We start from the raw sequence: 14,093 nt of genomic DNA on the forward strand, positions 1-14,093 counted from the left end.
GGAGAAGGCAAAGGGAGCTGGGGCATCTTCACAAATTGTCTTTGAAGGGGAACTCTGAGGTAATCCTTGTCAAATACACTATTCTTCCCTTAAGGGTTCACTAGAATTAGTGTTATCTGTGTTTTATCAATACGTACCTTCATATGAATCCAAATGTTTCTTAGACATACTTATATTTTGAGCCAACTCTCATCTTACATCAATAAATTTCTTATGAACATTTACTCTGTGCAAGATGTGGTGCCAGTGACTTATTAGATGGCCTTGCTAATCTTTTCTGCAACTTTTAGATGGGAAACCAAGGTTCTGAGCAGTTAGGTCACCTGCCAGGGTCAAAGAGTCAGTGAATAACAGAGAAGGATTTCAACCCTATGTTCTTTCTACTATGTCACATGACAATTTTTTAAAGATCCTGAAAATAGCCTTATTCAAATGTCAAAGTTGCCACATAATTCTACAATCCCAACATTTGGTTAACTAGATTGAGTTTGATCCGTCTAAGTCACTATTTATTTATTTATTTATTTATTTTTGAGACAGGGTCTCACTCTACCACCCAGGCTGGAGTGCAGTGATGTAATTATAGCTCATTGTAGCCTCAGCCTCCTGGGCTCAAGCGATTCTCCCACCTCAGCCTCACAAGTAGCTGGGACTACAGATATGCACCATCATGACACAGTAATTTTAAATTTTTTATAGAAATGGGGTTTTGCCATGTTGATCAGGCTCGTCTCGAATTCCTGGGCTCAAGCTATCCTCCCACCTCAGCCTCCCAAAGTTCTGAGATTACAGGTATGAGCCACCATGCTTGGCCTCATTCTTCATTTTAAAGACTTTGTCTTCTTCTCAATTTTTGTCTTGCAATATCCAGTCAGTAACCGAGTCCTTTCTTAATCTCTCTCCCATAGCCTGTTCAGCAGAATTCAAGCTACTCAGCTCTCCAGCCTAGTCTGCAATGGATTTCAGTGTAGCTCAGCCCCAAATCTAGATGGCTAAGGGACTGGTAATATATTTAGCCTGAACAATTTTTATTTGGTTTTCCTATCTTTCCTAAGCCCACTCTATACACGTCACTGTATATTCCTCCCTGACTACATCCATTCTCCACCTTCTCTCCCTGCTATCTGTCCTGGGGACAACAGTCTGGATCTCCAAGACTCTCTAATCCTCTGTCTTTTAGTTGGGTTTGAGCAATGGAGAGCTCTAGCTGAAGCCTCAAAGGAAGGAGGAGAGTAAGGTCAGGCCTCCTTTCCCATAGAGTTGGCCCAGGCCAGCTGCTTCTTTTGGGCTAAAATAACTCTCCAGGCAGCCTTCTCCACACGATTTCTCCTTTTGGGTTCTGGTAACCAGTCCTTCCCTCACCCTTTTGGGTCTAAGGATGTAACAGTCTTCTTGTTCAGGCATTCAGGCTGCCCTCACTTTACTCAATAGTTCTTTTATTGAAAATTATCCTAATTTAGGTATATCTTAAGTTTTTCCCTCTGATATACTTCCTTCACCATGCTCTTAGCACCCTGAAGTGGTAAAAGTTCCCCTTTATTATTGGTACCTGAGTACCTCAAAAATCCCTTCCTCACATCTTCAAATAGTCCTTTCTTTACATTTTCCTCAAAAATTCTAGTTGAATGCTTCCAATTTCAGCCAAGATGCATTAACAGGAACCATATTTACCTCCCAGCTTAAAACAATGGGGGAAAAATAGAAAACGAAGATTCTCATGACATTGAACATGAGGCAACGGAAAAAATGAAATAAGTCCTTCAGTGGTTCAAGTTTAATCCCTGGGAAATGTCTGCAGATGGTGGCACAAGAAGGACAAACACAGGCCAAGCCCAGCAGTCTCCCTGAGTTGAGGAGACAGCGCCGAAAGTCTGTGGCGAACAAAAAGGCTAGAATCTTGGGCAAGAGAGGAGAGTGCTGCAGAGAAGAATTCCAGAGAATTGCAAAGGTACTCCCCAAGTATTCAGGAGAGTACTAATCATCCATACTAATGCATCCATATGTGAAAACAATCCGAGGCAGAAGCACCAAAAAGGATTAGCGTGAACAAATCAGTGGGCTTCACATAAGGCCAGGAAGAGTTCTATTCATAACAGCCAGAGTAGAAAGCCCCATAACTCACAGGGAATTGGGTAGAGTATAAATTCTACCAAACATTTAAAGAATTAATATAATTCTTCTTGAACTCTTACAAAAAATTAAAGAGGAAGGAATACTTCCAAACTCATTTTATGAGGCCAGCATTACCATTACCCTTAAACTAAAGCTAGACAAGGACATGAGAAAAGATAATTACAGGCCAATATCCACAATGAACACAGATGCAAAAATCCCCAATAAAATACTAGCAAAGCAAATTCAACAGCACATTAAAAAGATCATTCACCATAATCAAGTGAATTGATTACAATTGCATTACAACCATCCTTGTAATGCAAGGATGACTCAACATATGCAAATCAATAAATGTGATACACTACATTCACAGAACAAAGGATAAAAATACTGTATCTCAATAGATTCTGCAAAAACATTTGACAAAATTCAACATACTTTCACAATAAAAACTATCAACAAATTAGATATAGAAGGAATCCACCTCAACATTATACAGACCATATATGACAAGCCCAAAGCCAATATGATACTCAACATTAAAAAGCTGAAAGCTTTTCCTTTAAGATCAGGAACAAGAGAGAATGCCCACTCTTACCACTACTATTCAGCACAGTATTGGAAGTCCTAGCTAGAGCAACTACACAAGAAAAATAAATGAAAGGCATCCAAACTGGAAAGGAAGGCATAAAATTGTCTGTTTACAGATGACATGATGTTATATATAGAAAACCACCCAAAGACTCCAAAAAAACTGCTAGAACTAATAAATTAATTCAATAAAGCTGCAGAATACAAAATCAACATACAAAAATCAGCTGCATTTCTATTCACTAACAATGAACTATGCCAAAAAGAAACTAACAATCCCACTTAGAAGTGCATCGAAAAGTAAAAAATAGGAAAACACTTACCAACGAGGTGAAAGATCTGTCTATTGAAAACTGTAAACCTATGATGAAAGAAACTGAAGAAGACACAAATAAATGGAAAGATATCCACGTTCATGGATTGGTAGAAATAATATTGCTAAAATAACCATACTACCCAAAGTGATCTGCAGATTCAAAGTAATTCCTATCAAAATACCACAGGCATTTTTCAAAAAAAAAAATAGAGAAAAACAATCCTAAAATTCATATGGAACCATAAAAAACTCCAAATAGCTAAAGCAATCTTGGGAATGAAGAACAAAGCTGGAGACATCACACTTCCCAATTTCAAATTATATTACAAAGTCATAAAATCATAACAATATGGCGCTGGAATAAAAAGAGACATATACACTAATGGAACCAATAGAAAACCCAGAAATAAACTACTCATATACAATCAACTACTCTTTGACAAAAGCAACAAAAATGCACAATGGGGAAAGGGAAGTCTCTTCAACAAGTGGTGTTGGAAAAACTGGATAGTCACATGCGAAAGAATGAAATTGAACCCTTATACTATACACAAAAATCAACTCAAAATAGATTACAGATGTAAACCTAAGACCTGAAACCTTAAAACTCATAGAAGAAAATAGACAAAAAACTCCTCAACATTGATCTTGGCAATGATTTTTTGGATATGACATCAAAACCATGGGCAATAAAAGCAAAAATAAACAAGTGAGGCTACATCAAAGTTTCTGCACAGTAAAGGAAACAATCGAGAACATGAAAAAGCAACCTCTGAAAGAGAAAATATTTACAAATCATATATCCCAACAAGGGCTTAAAATCCAAAATATATTTTTAAAAATGTATACAACTCAAAATAAGTAACTTGATTTCTTTTAATGGGCAAATAACTTGAATAGACATTTTCCCAAAGATGACATACAAATGCCTAATAGGTATATGAAAACATGCTCACCCATGACTAATCATCAGCAAAGTGTAAATCAAAAGCACAATGAGAAATCACTTCACACCTATTATGATAGCTATTATCAAAAGTCAAAGAATAAGTATTGATGAGAATATGGAGAAAAGGGAATCGTTGTACACTGTTGGTGGGAATGTAAATTGGTGCAGCCATTACGGCAAACAGTACAGAAGTTCCTCAAAATAATAAAAATAGAACTACCATATGATACAGTAATCTTACTTCTGGATATATATCCCAAAGAAATGAAATCACTACTTGGTGTTATAACTGTACTCCCATGTTCATTGCAGCATTACTCACAATAACTAAGATACGAAAACAACTTTAATGTCCATAGATGGGTGAATGGATAATGAAAATGTCATACATATATATGCAATGTAATATTATTCTGCCTCAAAAAAGATTCCTGCCGTTTGCCAAAACACGGATGAACTTGGAGTACAACATCCTAAGTGAAATAAGCCAAGAACAGAAAGAAACACTGCATGATATCCCTTATATGTAGAATCTAAAAAAGTCAACTCATAAAAACAGAGAGGAGAATGGCAGTTACCAGGGATTGAGGAAATGGGGAGAAGTTTCTAACAAACTTTCAGTTATTGGAAAAATTTCTAGACATCTAATGTACAACATAGTGATTACAGTTGATAATTTACTGTATACTTTAAATGTGCTAAGAGAGTAAATCTTAAGTGTTCTCACCACACAAAAGAGTAACTATATGAGGTGATAGATATAATTAGCTTGATTGTGTTAATCATTTCATAATGTATATCAAATTGCATCGCACATCTTGAGTATGTATAATTTTTACTCATCAATCATACCTCAGTAAAGCTGGGGGGGGAAAGGAAATGGATAACCTGAACAGTCCTGTATCTATGTAATCAAACGACTTTGTATTTAGCCTCCTGGCCCCAAAACAACAACTCCGTGCTCTGATGGCTTCACTAGTGAAACCTACTAAACAGGGGTTTTTTTGTTTGTTGTTGCTGTTGTTGTTGGAATTGTGAATGGATTTTTTAAAACTTATTTAATAAGATTCGGTTAAACTTTCAACAAACTGAAGTTCAATTTTATTTAAATACTTTAGATTTATATTTTTTATATTAATAAATTTTTTTTTCTAATCCTCCTTCCTCCTACCCCCAACCCTCAAGTAGATCTCATGTCTGTTGTTCCCCTCTTTGTGTCCATTTGCTCTCATTGTTTAGCTCTTGCTTGTGAGAACATGCAGTATTTTTGGTTTTGTTTCTGTGTTAGCTGGCTCAGGATAATGTTCTCCAGCTTGCTCCATACATGCTGCTGTAAAGGACATGATCTTGTTCTTTTTGTGGCTGGATAGTATTCCATGGTGTATAGGTACCACATTTTCTTTATCCAATCTACCACTGACGGGCATTTACATTGATTCCATGTCTTTGCTATTGTGAATAGTGTTGCAATAACATTTAAGAAACAAAAATACCAATTCTACATAATCTCTTCCAGAAAAAATCAAAATGGAAGAAATACTTCCTAATTCATTCTATGAGGCCAGATTTACTGAGAGATCGGGTATTTAGATGATATAAGAAAACTGTAGATCAATATCCATCATAAGGATGGATACAAAAATTCTTCAAACTTCAGCTAATAAAATTCAACAATATAAAAAAAGGATAATATGCCCTGACCAATAGGGTTTATCTCAGGAACACAAGATTTAACACTGGAAAAAAAAATCAATAAATGTAATTCAACACATTAAGAATCTTTTTTAAAAATACGAATGATCAGCCAGGCGCAGTGGCTCACGCCTGTAATCCCAGCACTTTGGCAGGTCGAGGCGAGCAGATGACCTAAGGTCAGGAGTTCAAGACCAGCCTGACCAACATGAAGAAACCCATCTCTACTAAAAAAAAAAAAAAAAAAAATGGCTGGGTGTGGTGGCGCATGCCTGTAATCCCAGCTGCTCGGGAAGCTAAGGCAAAAGAATCACTTGAACCCAGGAAGTGGAGGTTACAGTGAGCTGAGATCACGCCATTGCACTCCATCCTGGGCAACAAGAGTGAAACTCCGTTTCAAAAAAAAGATCACAGCAGTCATAGGAAAAACAACAAAATTACAACATCCATTATTCCTTTAAAAAAATTCTCAGTAAGGCAGGAATACAATGAAACTTCCTAAACCTGATAAAGCATATCTACAAAAGATATACAACTAGCATCATGAATCATACTTAATGATGAAAAAATGAATGCATCTCCCTCAGATCAGGAAGAAGGCAACATGTCAGCTCTCATCAGTTCTATGTAAAGCAATGGTTCTGGCTAGTGGAATACAGCAAGAAAAATAAAAGGCAACCTCATTGGAAAGGAAGTAAAACTATCTTTATTTACAGATGACAGGATCACCTAAATAGAAAATCTGATGGCATTTACAAAAAAGCTCTTAGAAATAATAAGCATGTTAGCAAGATTTCAGGATACACGATCGATACACCAGTAGCAAGAAAACAATCGGAAATTAAATTTTTAAAATACCTAAAATTTTAATATCATTTACAATATCATCAAAAAATAGGAAATACCTACAGATAATCCAACAAAGATGTGTAAGACCTATGTATTGAGAGCTACAAAATATTGCCTAGAGAAATAAGGAAGACTTAAATAAATGAACAGATATAATGTGTCCACGAGTCAGAAGACTTGGTATTTCAAATGTCAATTCTCCCCCTAGATTAACATATTCATTCAATATAATTCCAGTTAAGATCTAAACAGGCCTTTATTTTGAAATGGACAAAGTGATTATAAAATTCATATGGAAATAAAACCTAGAATAATCAAAACAAATTTTAAAAAGAACAAAATTAAAGGACTTATACTAGCTGATTTCAGTACTTATTACAAAGTTATGTTTATCAAGACTATGTGGTATTGGCATTAAAACAGACAAGAGATCAATTGAACAAAATAAAACACAAAATTGCACCAATGTATACATGGTAAATTGATTTTTGAACAAAGGTGCAAAGGCAATTCAACGAAGATAGGCTTTTCAGCAAATGGTGCTGGAACCACTGGATAGCCATATGCAAAAAAAAACTTGATTCCATATTTCATGTCCTATACAAAAATTATCTTAAAATGATCACAGCTTTAATATAAAACCAAAAATGACAAAACTTCTTTTAAAAATAGGAGGAATATTTGAAACCTTAGGTTAAGCAAAGATATCTTAGATAAAACAAAAAAAAAACATGATCCATAAAAAATCAGAATGGTAACATTTATTTAACCAAAATTATAAATTAGACTTCATGAAAATTAATGCTGATTTCAAAAGACACTCTTAAGAGACAAGCATCAAAATAAGAGAAAATATTTGCAAGTTACATGTGATAAAGAAATTACAATAAGAATAAAGAACTCTCAAAGCTCAATAAAAAGAAAATAAAAGGCTCATTTTTTAAAGTGGACAAAAGATTTAAGATATACTTTACCTTAGAGGGTATACAAAGAGGAATTAAAAAGGGTACAAGCAATCTTTGGGGTTATCAGGTATGTTCTTTTGATGGTCATGATGGTTTTCATAGATATATGCATATAACAAAACTTCTCCAATTAGGCACTCTCAATAGGTACAGTTTATTGGATGTCAATTATTCCTCACTAAAGCTGCTACAAAACAGCCCACTTAAGAACACCTACTGATGACTGCATTCCTTCTCATCCCTACACTCAATCAGTAATTAATTTCCATTAGATATGAGCTCTAAATTTCTCTTCAAAGAATTCGTATGTCAGTATGTTCAATTATTTTCTACTTTTAAACTTAACTTCCTCATAAAGCAACCTTTTTCGATCACCTGCTCCACCCAGACTGATTCATTCCGATTACCTGCTCATTCTCCACCCTGACTCATTCCGATTTCCTGCTCTGCCATAATCATTTTTCTCGCCAAACCACTCACCCTGTCACTCTCTTTAAATTAGCCAACTGGAATTAGTTTAGCCTGTGCAGTCTAACCCTAGCCAACAGGTGAACAACACAGCAGCAGGGGCCACGTGCATCAGGAATAAGACCCCCTTCCCCTCCCTTATCCAGGTGTGCGCTCACCATTGCTCCATCTGTGAGGGCATATCCTTCTATAGAAGTAAATTGCCTTGCTGAGAAGAAGAAAAGAAAATTTGATATTCAAGTGCTATTTCTTTTGTGGCAGCAAAACTTTATAACATTCCTAACCATTCTATTTTCCTAATCTCTCTCCATTCCCATAACTATACACCCTAACACCTCTCTCACCTATATTACTACAATTATCTCTATCCAGGCTTCACCAATCCAATTCATTCTCCAAACTGCAGCCAGAATTAATTTTCTATAACATAAACCTGAGAGCATCACTGTTTGCCCTGGAGATATATTTCAAACTCACCTAAGATGATTCACCAGACCCTTCCTGATCTGGCCTTCACCCTCCCCAACCTCCTGTCGGGTGACTTTCCACCTCAGCCTTTCCTGCGCAGCCATACTAATCAACCATGTGCCATGCTTCTGTAGTTCTGCACATACTGTTCCTGGTTCATATACTCCCTTACCCTTTCTCCAGCCCACTGATACTTAGGCTTTGGAACTCAGCTCTAGTAGTCCCTTCCGGGAAGTCCTCCTCAATTGGCTTCCCCATGTTGAGCCATTTGCCCTTCTCTCAACTCCTGGGAGTCTTCTGCATACTTTTCACTGTACTCATCTCACTATCACATAATCTCCCTCATAAAAGTGGATTGAAGCAAAATGGATGAAAGCTTAAAAGCAGAGACCAAGTCTTACTCATCTGCTCTTTCCCAGAGATACCACCGTTCTGGGCCCAAAGTATGTGGACAAGATGAGTGAACAAATGAATACATGAAGAACTGATTTGGATGATCTCTTACACCACTTGGGTTGATTCTATGTCCCTCCATTATAAAAAGGTGGGCGGGTGAGAGAGTAAGTGATCTCTGTAGCACATCCTGGTAAAAGAATCATTTCAAATCCCCTTGGGGGTGGGGGTAGGGGGGTTCCACTCTGGCTAGGAGATTAAGGGCAAGATTCATTACCTCAAATTGTTTTAAAAACCAGCTGGTAATTGACTGTGATTTAAACTATTTAAATCAATAAGTGAAAGGTTAGGTAAAGGGAACTATTTAAACTAATAAGTGAAAGATTAGGGAAAGGGAACCCAATTCCAGGAAAAGACAAGGCCCACAGCAAAAACTAACACCGCCTGGAAGGCCCAGCCTCCTCCCAGTAAACTTCTTAATTTCATCCAGAAAGACACAGTTCTCCACCCTCTGGGGTTATGCCCTTCTCCCAGCACACATGTTTTGACTTCCAAATCCAGCCAGGCAGGCTCCCAACCTCCCTCCCCCTCAAAATCGATCTCCAGGCCCAGCTGACCCCCTCTGATCTGTTCCCCAAATCATCCTTAATAACAGTGCTCTGGGCCTCCCACTAGGAGGTCCTCCAAGAGCCAGGCCAGTGGCCATCAGGTCAAGAGCCAAGCATGAGGGCCCCATTAACAGGAGACTCCCAGAAGACCAAGCGGCAGTCATCTGGCTGGAAAATCCAGCAAGCAAGTTAAAAAGGAAAAAAATCAGGACATACACGTGGTGGATCACAGAAAAAGAGGAAAAACAAGCAAAAACTATACAAAGCAAAACTCTACCATTTAAATAACAGCCACAACATAAAAGACTCTCCCTTCTTTATGATTTACAATTCAAAAGAATAAGCACCTCACCCCTCCTGGTCTCATACTTTAAAATTTAACCTAAGGATAACTGCTTTTCAGACTTTGCTCACGTCATGACTGACTCTTCAGGGAAGAAATTTGTGTTAAGACACAGAAGTGCTTTAGTGGAAAACAGCCCAAGATGAGGGAAATTCACCATTTTGCACCTTGTCAATCTTTTTTTTTTTTTTTTTTTTTTTTGAGGCGGAGTCTCGCTCTGTCCCCCAGGCTGGAGTGCAGTGGCGCGATCTCAGTTCACTGCAAGCTCAGCCTCCTGGGTTCACACCATTCTCCAGCCTCAGCCTCCCGAGTAGCTGGGACTAAAGGCGCCCACCACCACGCCCAGCTAATTTTTTGTATTTTTAGCAGAGACGGGGTTTCACCGTGTTAGCCAGGATGGTCTCGATTCTCCTGATCTCGTGATCCGCCCGTCTGGGCCTCCCAAAGTGCTGGGATTACTGGCGTGAGCCACCGCGCCCGGCCCCTTGTCAATCTTCAAATAAAAAGGAAACGGATAAAAATGGAAAGATATCCCTAGGCCTTCCTACTCAGGACAACTGTAAACAAACAGCATTATCTCATCTAAACTCAGCTGTGCCTCAAACATTATCACAAGTGCTGGAAGCGTTTAAAGCTACAAGCAACACTAGTCTAAAAATGCCTTCGGTAGCCAGACGTGAATTAAGGGCTCCTCAAATGCCGGGAAAATGTCCTACAAGGGTAAGCGGAGGAGAGAAAGAGAACGGAATATAGTCAAATGGGCACTGATCGGAGAGGAAGCAGCACGGGTTCCAGACACCTAACGGGCAGCCTTGGATACAGTCAAGGCCGACCCTTCCCTTCCCTTCCCTTGAGTGGCCGGACGCCTCACCCAGAAGAGGACACAGGGGACTCAACAACGTCTTGGGAGCAACGGCCCGGCGGGTGTGAGACTAAGCGGCCAGAGGAGGAGAAAGGGGAGGAGGAAAAAGGGCAAGAGGAGGCAACGACTGCGGCAAAAGGGAGGGAAGGGCCGGGTTGGAGAAGCCTCTTTCTGGGCGTGCGCGCTGAGAGCCTGCGCGCCAGCAAAAGCCCCCGGCGCCCACGTGGGACTGAGAGGCGGGTCACTTACAGTACTTGTCCAATCTGAAATTACATTTTAGCTAGAGAGATTCTGCACGTAGCCGCGCCGAGCCCCACGGCGCCTGGGCAGGGCGGTCCCGGGGGCGGCTGCAGCACCGCCTCGCGCACGGACCCGCCGCGGCAGGCGCGGCCCCTGTAAAGCGCGGCCTGATTGGTCTTTTGAACCGGTCGTGGGATTGGCCGGCACCTCCGCGGGCAGAGCTGTGCAGGGCGGGAGGAGCGCGGACCCAAGACCGGCTAGGCTGCGACTGCTCAGGCTGCGAGTTCCCGGCTCTGGGGACTCACCTTGCGGAGCTCACCCAGGCGGTCTCTCCGCAGCCCCGGATGGGTGTCTGTGTTAGTTTACTAAACACCAGGACTATTGTAGGCAAGTGTAAGCAATAATAAGAATATTGCATGGTTACAATTCTTGATTGCTTGCTTTGTGTCTGGTTCCTTACTCTTTACAGAAATGTTCTAACCCCGTGGCCAAGCCCCGTACTTCAACGTATGACATTCTGTAAATATGCAAAACAAATGAGTCCCTGCCTTTGAGAAGTTTCACAATTTACTGGGTACTGGACACCCAACTCACTTAATTCTCACATGCCTTCCCTTTCTAATAATCTACATGTTATGTATCCCTGTTCTACAGATGTGGGGAATCCGAAATTTTTAGCTCTTACTAGGACACACAGCTAGGAAGCAGCCAAAGGGAGAATTCCAACCTGAGCTCCAATCCGAGCTATTTTCATAAAAGGCAGGATCCCAGGCTGAGGGAGCTCGAGACTGGGGAGACAGTTTAGCAGTCGCTGAGTCCAAACATGTCGTTTTCCTACAAAAGGAAACTGAGATCCAGGAAGGGGAAGTGATTTTCCAAAGACACACCTGTGAAAGATAATAATTTCACTGAACTGATCTTAAGTGTCAGGTGCAGTAAGATTGTCTGCTATCTTCACAACCCCAGAAGTAAATGAGTGCTCTTATCTTGGTCTTACAGGTGAGAACAGCCCAGTGAGGCTGAGGCCACACAATTAGCCCCAGTCTTTGCACTGCAACTCTACCAGGTATCCTGGTTTGGCTCATTTTCTTTCTTCTGCACCATGATTGTTCACCTTTTCATTACCAGCAACATATCCAAAGACCTAGCTGTAGACTCATTGGAATCTGTTACTCAGCAGCTGTGTGAATCAAGGGTTCAATAGGAATAATGACATTAAGATCTATTCATCTTACCTTTGCAGAGCATTATGAAGAATAAGTGTGGTAAGACATATGAAAATGCTTTGTAAAGTGTTAGATGCTTAATACACAGAAGACATTGCTTCCAGATCTGCTTCAACATACCCCAACAACGGAATAAGTGAAATATGCTGGTTTCATGCACTGTGGCAAGGGGGTCTCATCTTGGCTAGACTTGAATAAGTGGATTTGCTGCCTGGCCTCTATGGATGGCTCTTTCTCTAGACTTTTGTGTATTTGATTTTTTATTTGCTCCAGCAGCCATGTTGAACCATGAAAGGACCTCGGGAATGAAACCCATACACAGCAAAGCAACAAAGTGAAAGAGGCGTGGGTTCCTAGTGCAGGAGGCACCGGACCAATCAACACCCACTGTCCTTCAGACCTCCACATGAGAGAAAAAGTTGCTATCCTGTGTAAGTCGCTTTTATTTTGTGTTTTCTATTATATGGAGTCAAACCTAATAACAGATAAATTACACTGTAACAGATACATTACATTGTATCATAGAATTATCAAACAGCAACATTACAAGGTGATAGATGCAGAAACAGGCCCAAAGAGTAAAAATAATTTGTTCAAAGTTTTTCAGCCAAGTGGCGAAGGTGAGATTCTGACCTGGGTTTGTCTGAAACCAGTTTTCACTATGTTTTTCAGTTGTGATACACTGCCTATTATGAATGAATGAATCCTTTCTCCCCCCCCCCCCATTTACTTCCATTTGATTCATTTATTCCAGGGAGTGACACACTTTTTCTGTGAAGGACCGATAGTGAATATTTTAGACTTTGTGGGCAATACAGTCTCCCTTGCAACTACTCAACTTTGTAATGTAAAAGCAGCCATAGACAATAGTAAATGAGTAGGTATGACTATGTTTCAATAAAACTTTACTTACACAAGCAGACAATGGACAATGTGGCCCACGAGCCTTAGTTTGCCAACTCCTAATGAAACGGGGAAAAGTTCCCTTGTCCCCTTCACAGGGCATGCAATGGGGGTGTGACTCACTTCTTCAATCCCCGCTGCACAAACCTCTAGGGAAGCATACAGATAGGCAGGCTGTGGAGCTCTGACCCCACAGCAGTGTCTGCAGTGACTGTTTACAGTCAAAGTCCCAGTCAGCATGTGTGATAAGGTGTTCTTTTAGTTTAGCCGTCCATGGGTTGTTGTGTTAGCTCAATTAAACCCCTGCCATATTGCAAGGACAGAGGGCTTTCTGTATCCTGGGGTTCTTGCCTTGCTGTACCAGAAGAATCAGATCACACATGGGCTTGGAGAATGATTACAAGGTTTTATGGAGTGGAAGTAGCTCTCAGCAGGTGGAGGAGCCAAAAGGGAGATGGTTTTCCCCTGGAGTCGGGCTGCTTGATGGCCTAGGCTCTCCTCCGACTGCTCCAGTCAAACTCCATGTCATTCTGCCAGTTGGTGACCTGCTGGTGTCACTGTGTTCCTCTCACCATCCAGCTGCCCGTGTGTTCTTCCACTGGTGTGTTCCCCTCGATGTCCAGCCACCTGTGTGTCTTGTGGTTTTTATAGGCACAGGATGGGGGCGTGGCAGGCCAGGGTGGTCTTGGGAAATGCAATATTTGGGCAGGAAAACAAAAATGCCTGTCCTCACCTAGGTCCTTGGGCACATGTAAGCATGTCCCTGTCCCCTTCCCTATCATTTAAAGGGACCACACCCTTCACTTCCCAGCACTTCTGTATCACTAATTTATTATATTCTGATGTTCCATCACAAAAATTCATAGGGGACATATTATAGAAGGTCCCCCACCTTCTGTGACATTGTGAAATTGCAAGCATGCTCATACTGCTGTCCAACATAAGGGTGAATGACAGTTTGGTTCAGAAGATCCCTAAACTGACGGTCATGAGCTCTAGGCCATGAGTTTTTATCTGCCATTGCTATGATTCGAATGTGTCCCCAAGAAAGCATTATTGGAAACCGGAATCCCCAATGCAATAGTGTTAGGGGGTGAGGCCTAAT

General features: G+C 40.4%; 1 protein-coding gene across 8 annotated transcripts in view; it reads right to left on the reverse strand.

Annotated features, from left to right (window-relative positions):
- Positions 1 to 10,993, reverse strand: part of FGGY (FGGY carbohydrate kinase domain containing) — a 445,568-nt gene extending 434,575 nt beyond the window's left edge. For 2 of the 8 annotated variants that reach the window (XM_007978541.3, XM_007978546.3), the window contains exon 1: positions 10,629 to 10,794. The gene's annotated coding sequence lies outside the window, so the exon portion shown is untranslated. Of the gene's footprint in view, positions 1 to 10,628; positions 10,803 to 10,868 lie in introns of those variants that run through there. The other 6 variants (XM_038000601.2, XM_038000607.2, XM_007978542.3 and 3 more) reach the window with 5 other exon arrangements.
- Between the last annotated feature and the right edge of the window lie 3,100 nt (positions 10,994 to 14,093).

Source organism: Chlorocebus sabaeus, chromosome 20 (assembly GCF_047675955.1).
Source record: "Chlorocebus sabaeus isolate Y175 chromosome 20, mChlSab1.0.hap1, whole genome shotgun sequence".
Classification (NCBI taxonomy): Eukaryota; Metazoa; Chordata; class Mammalia; order Primates; family Cercopithecidae; genus Chlorocebus; species Chlorocebus sabaeus.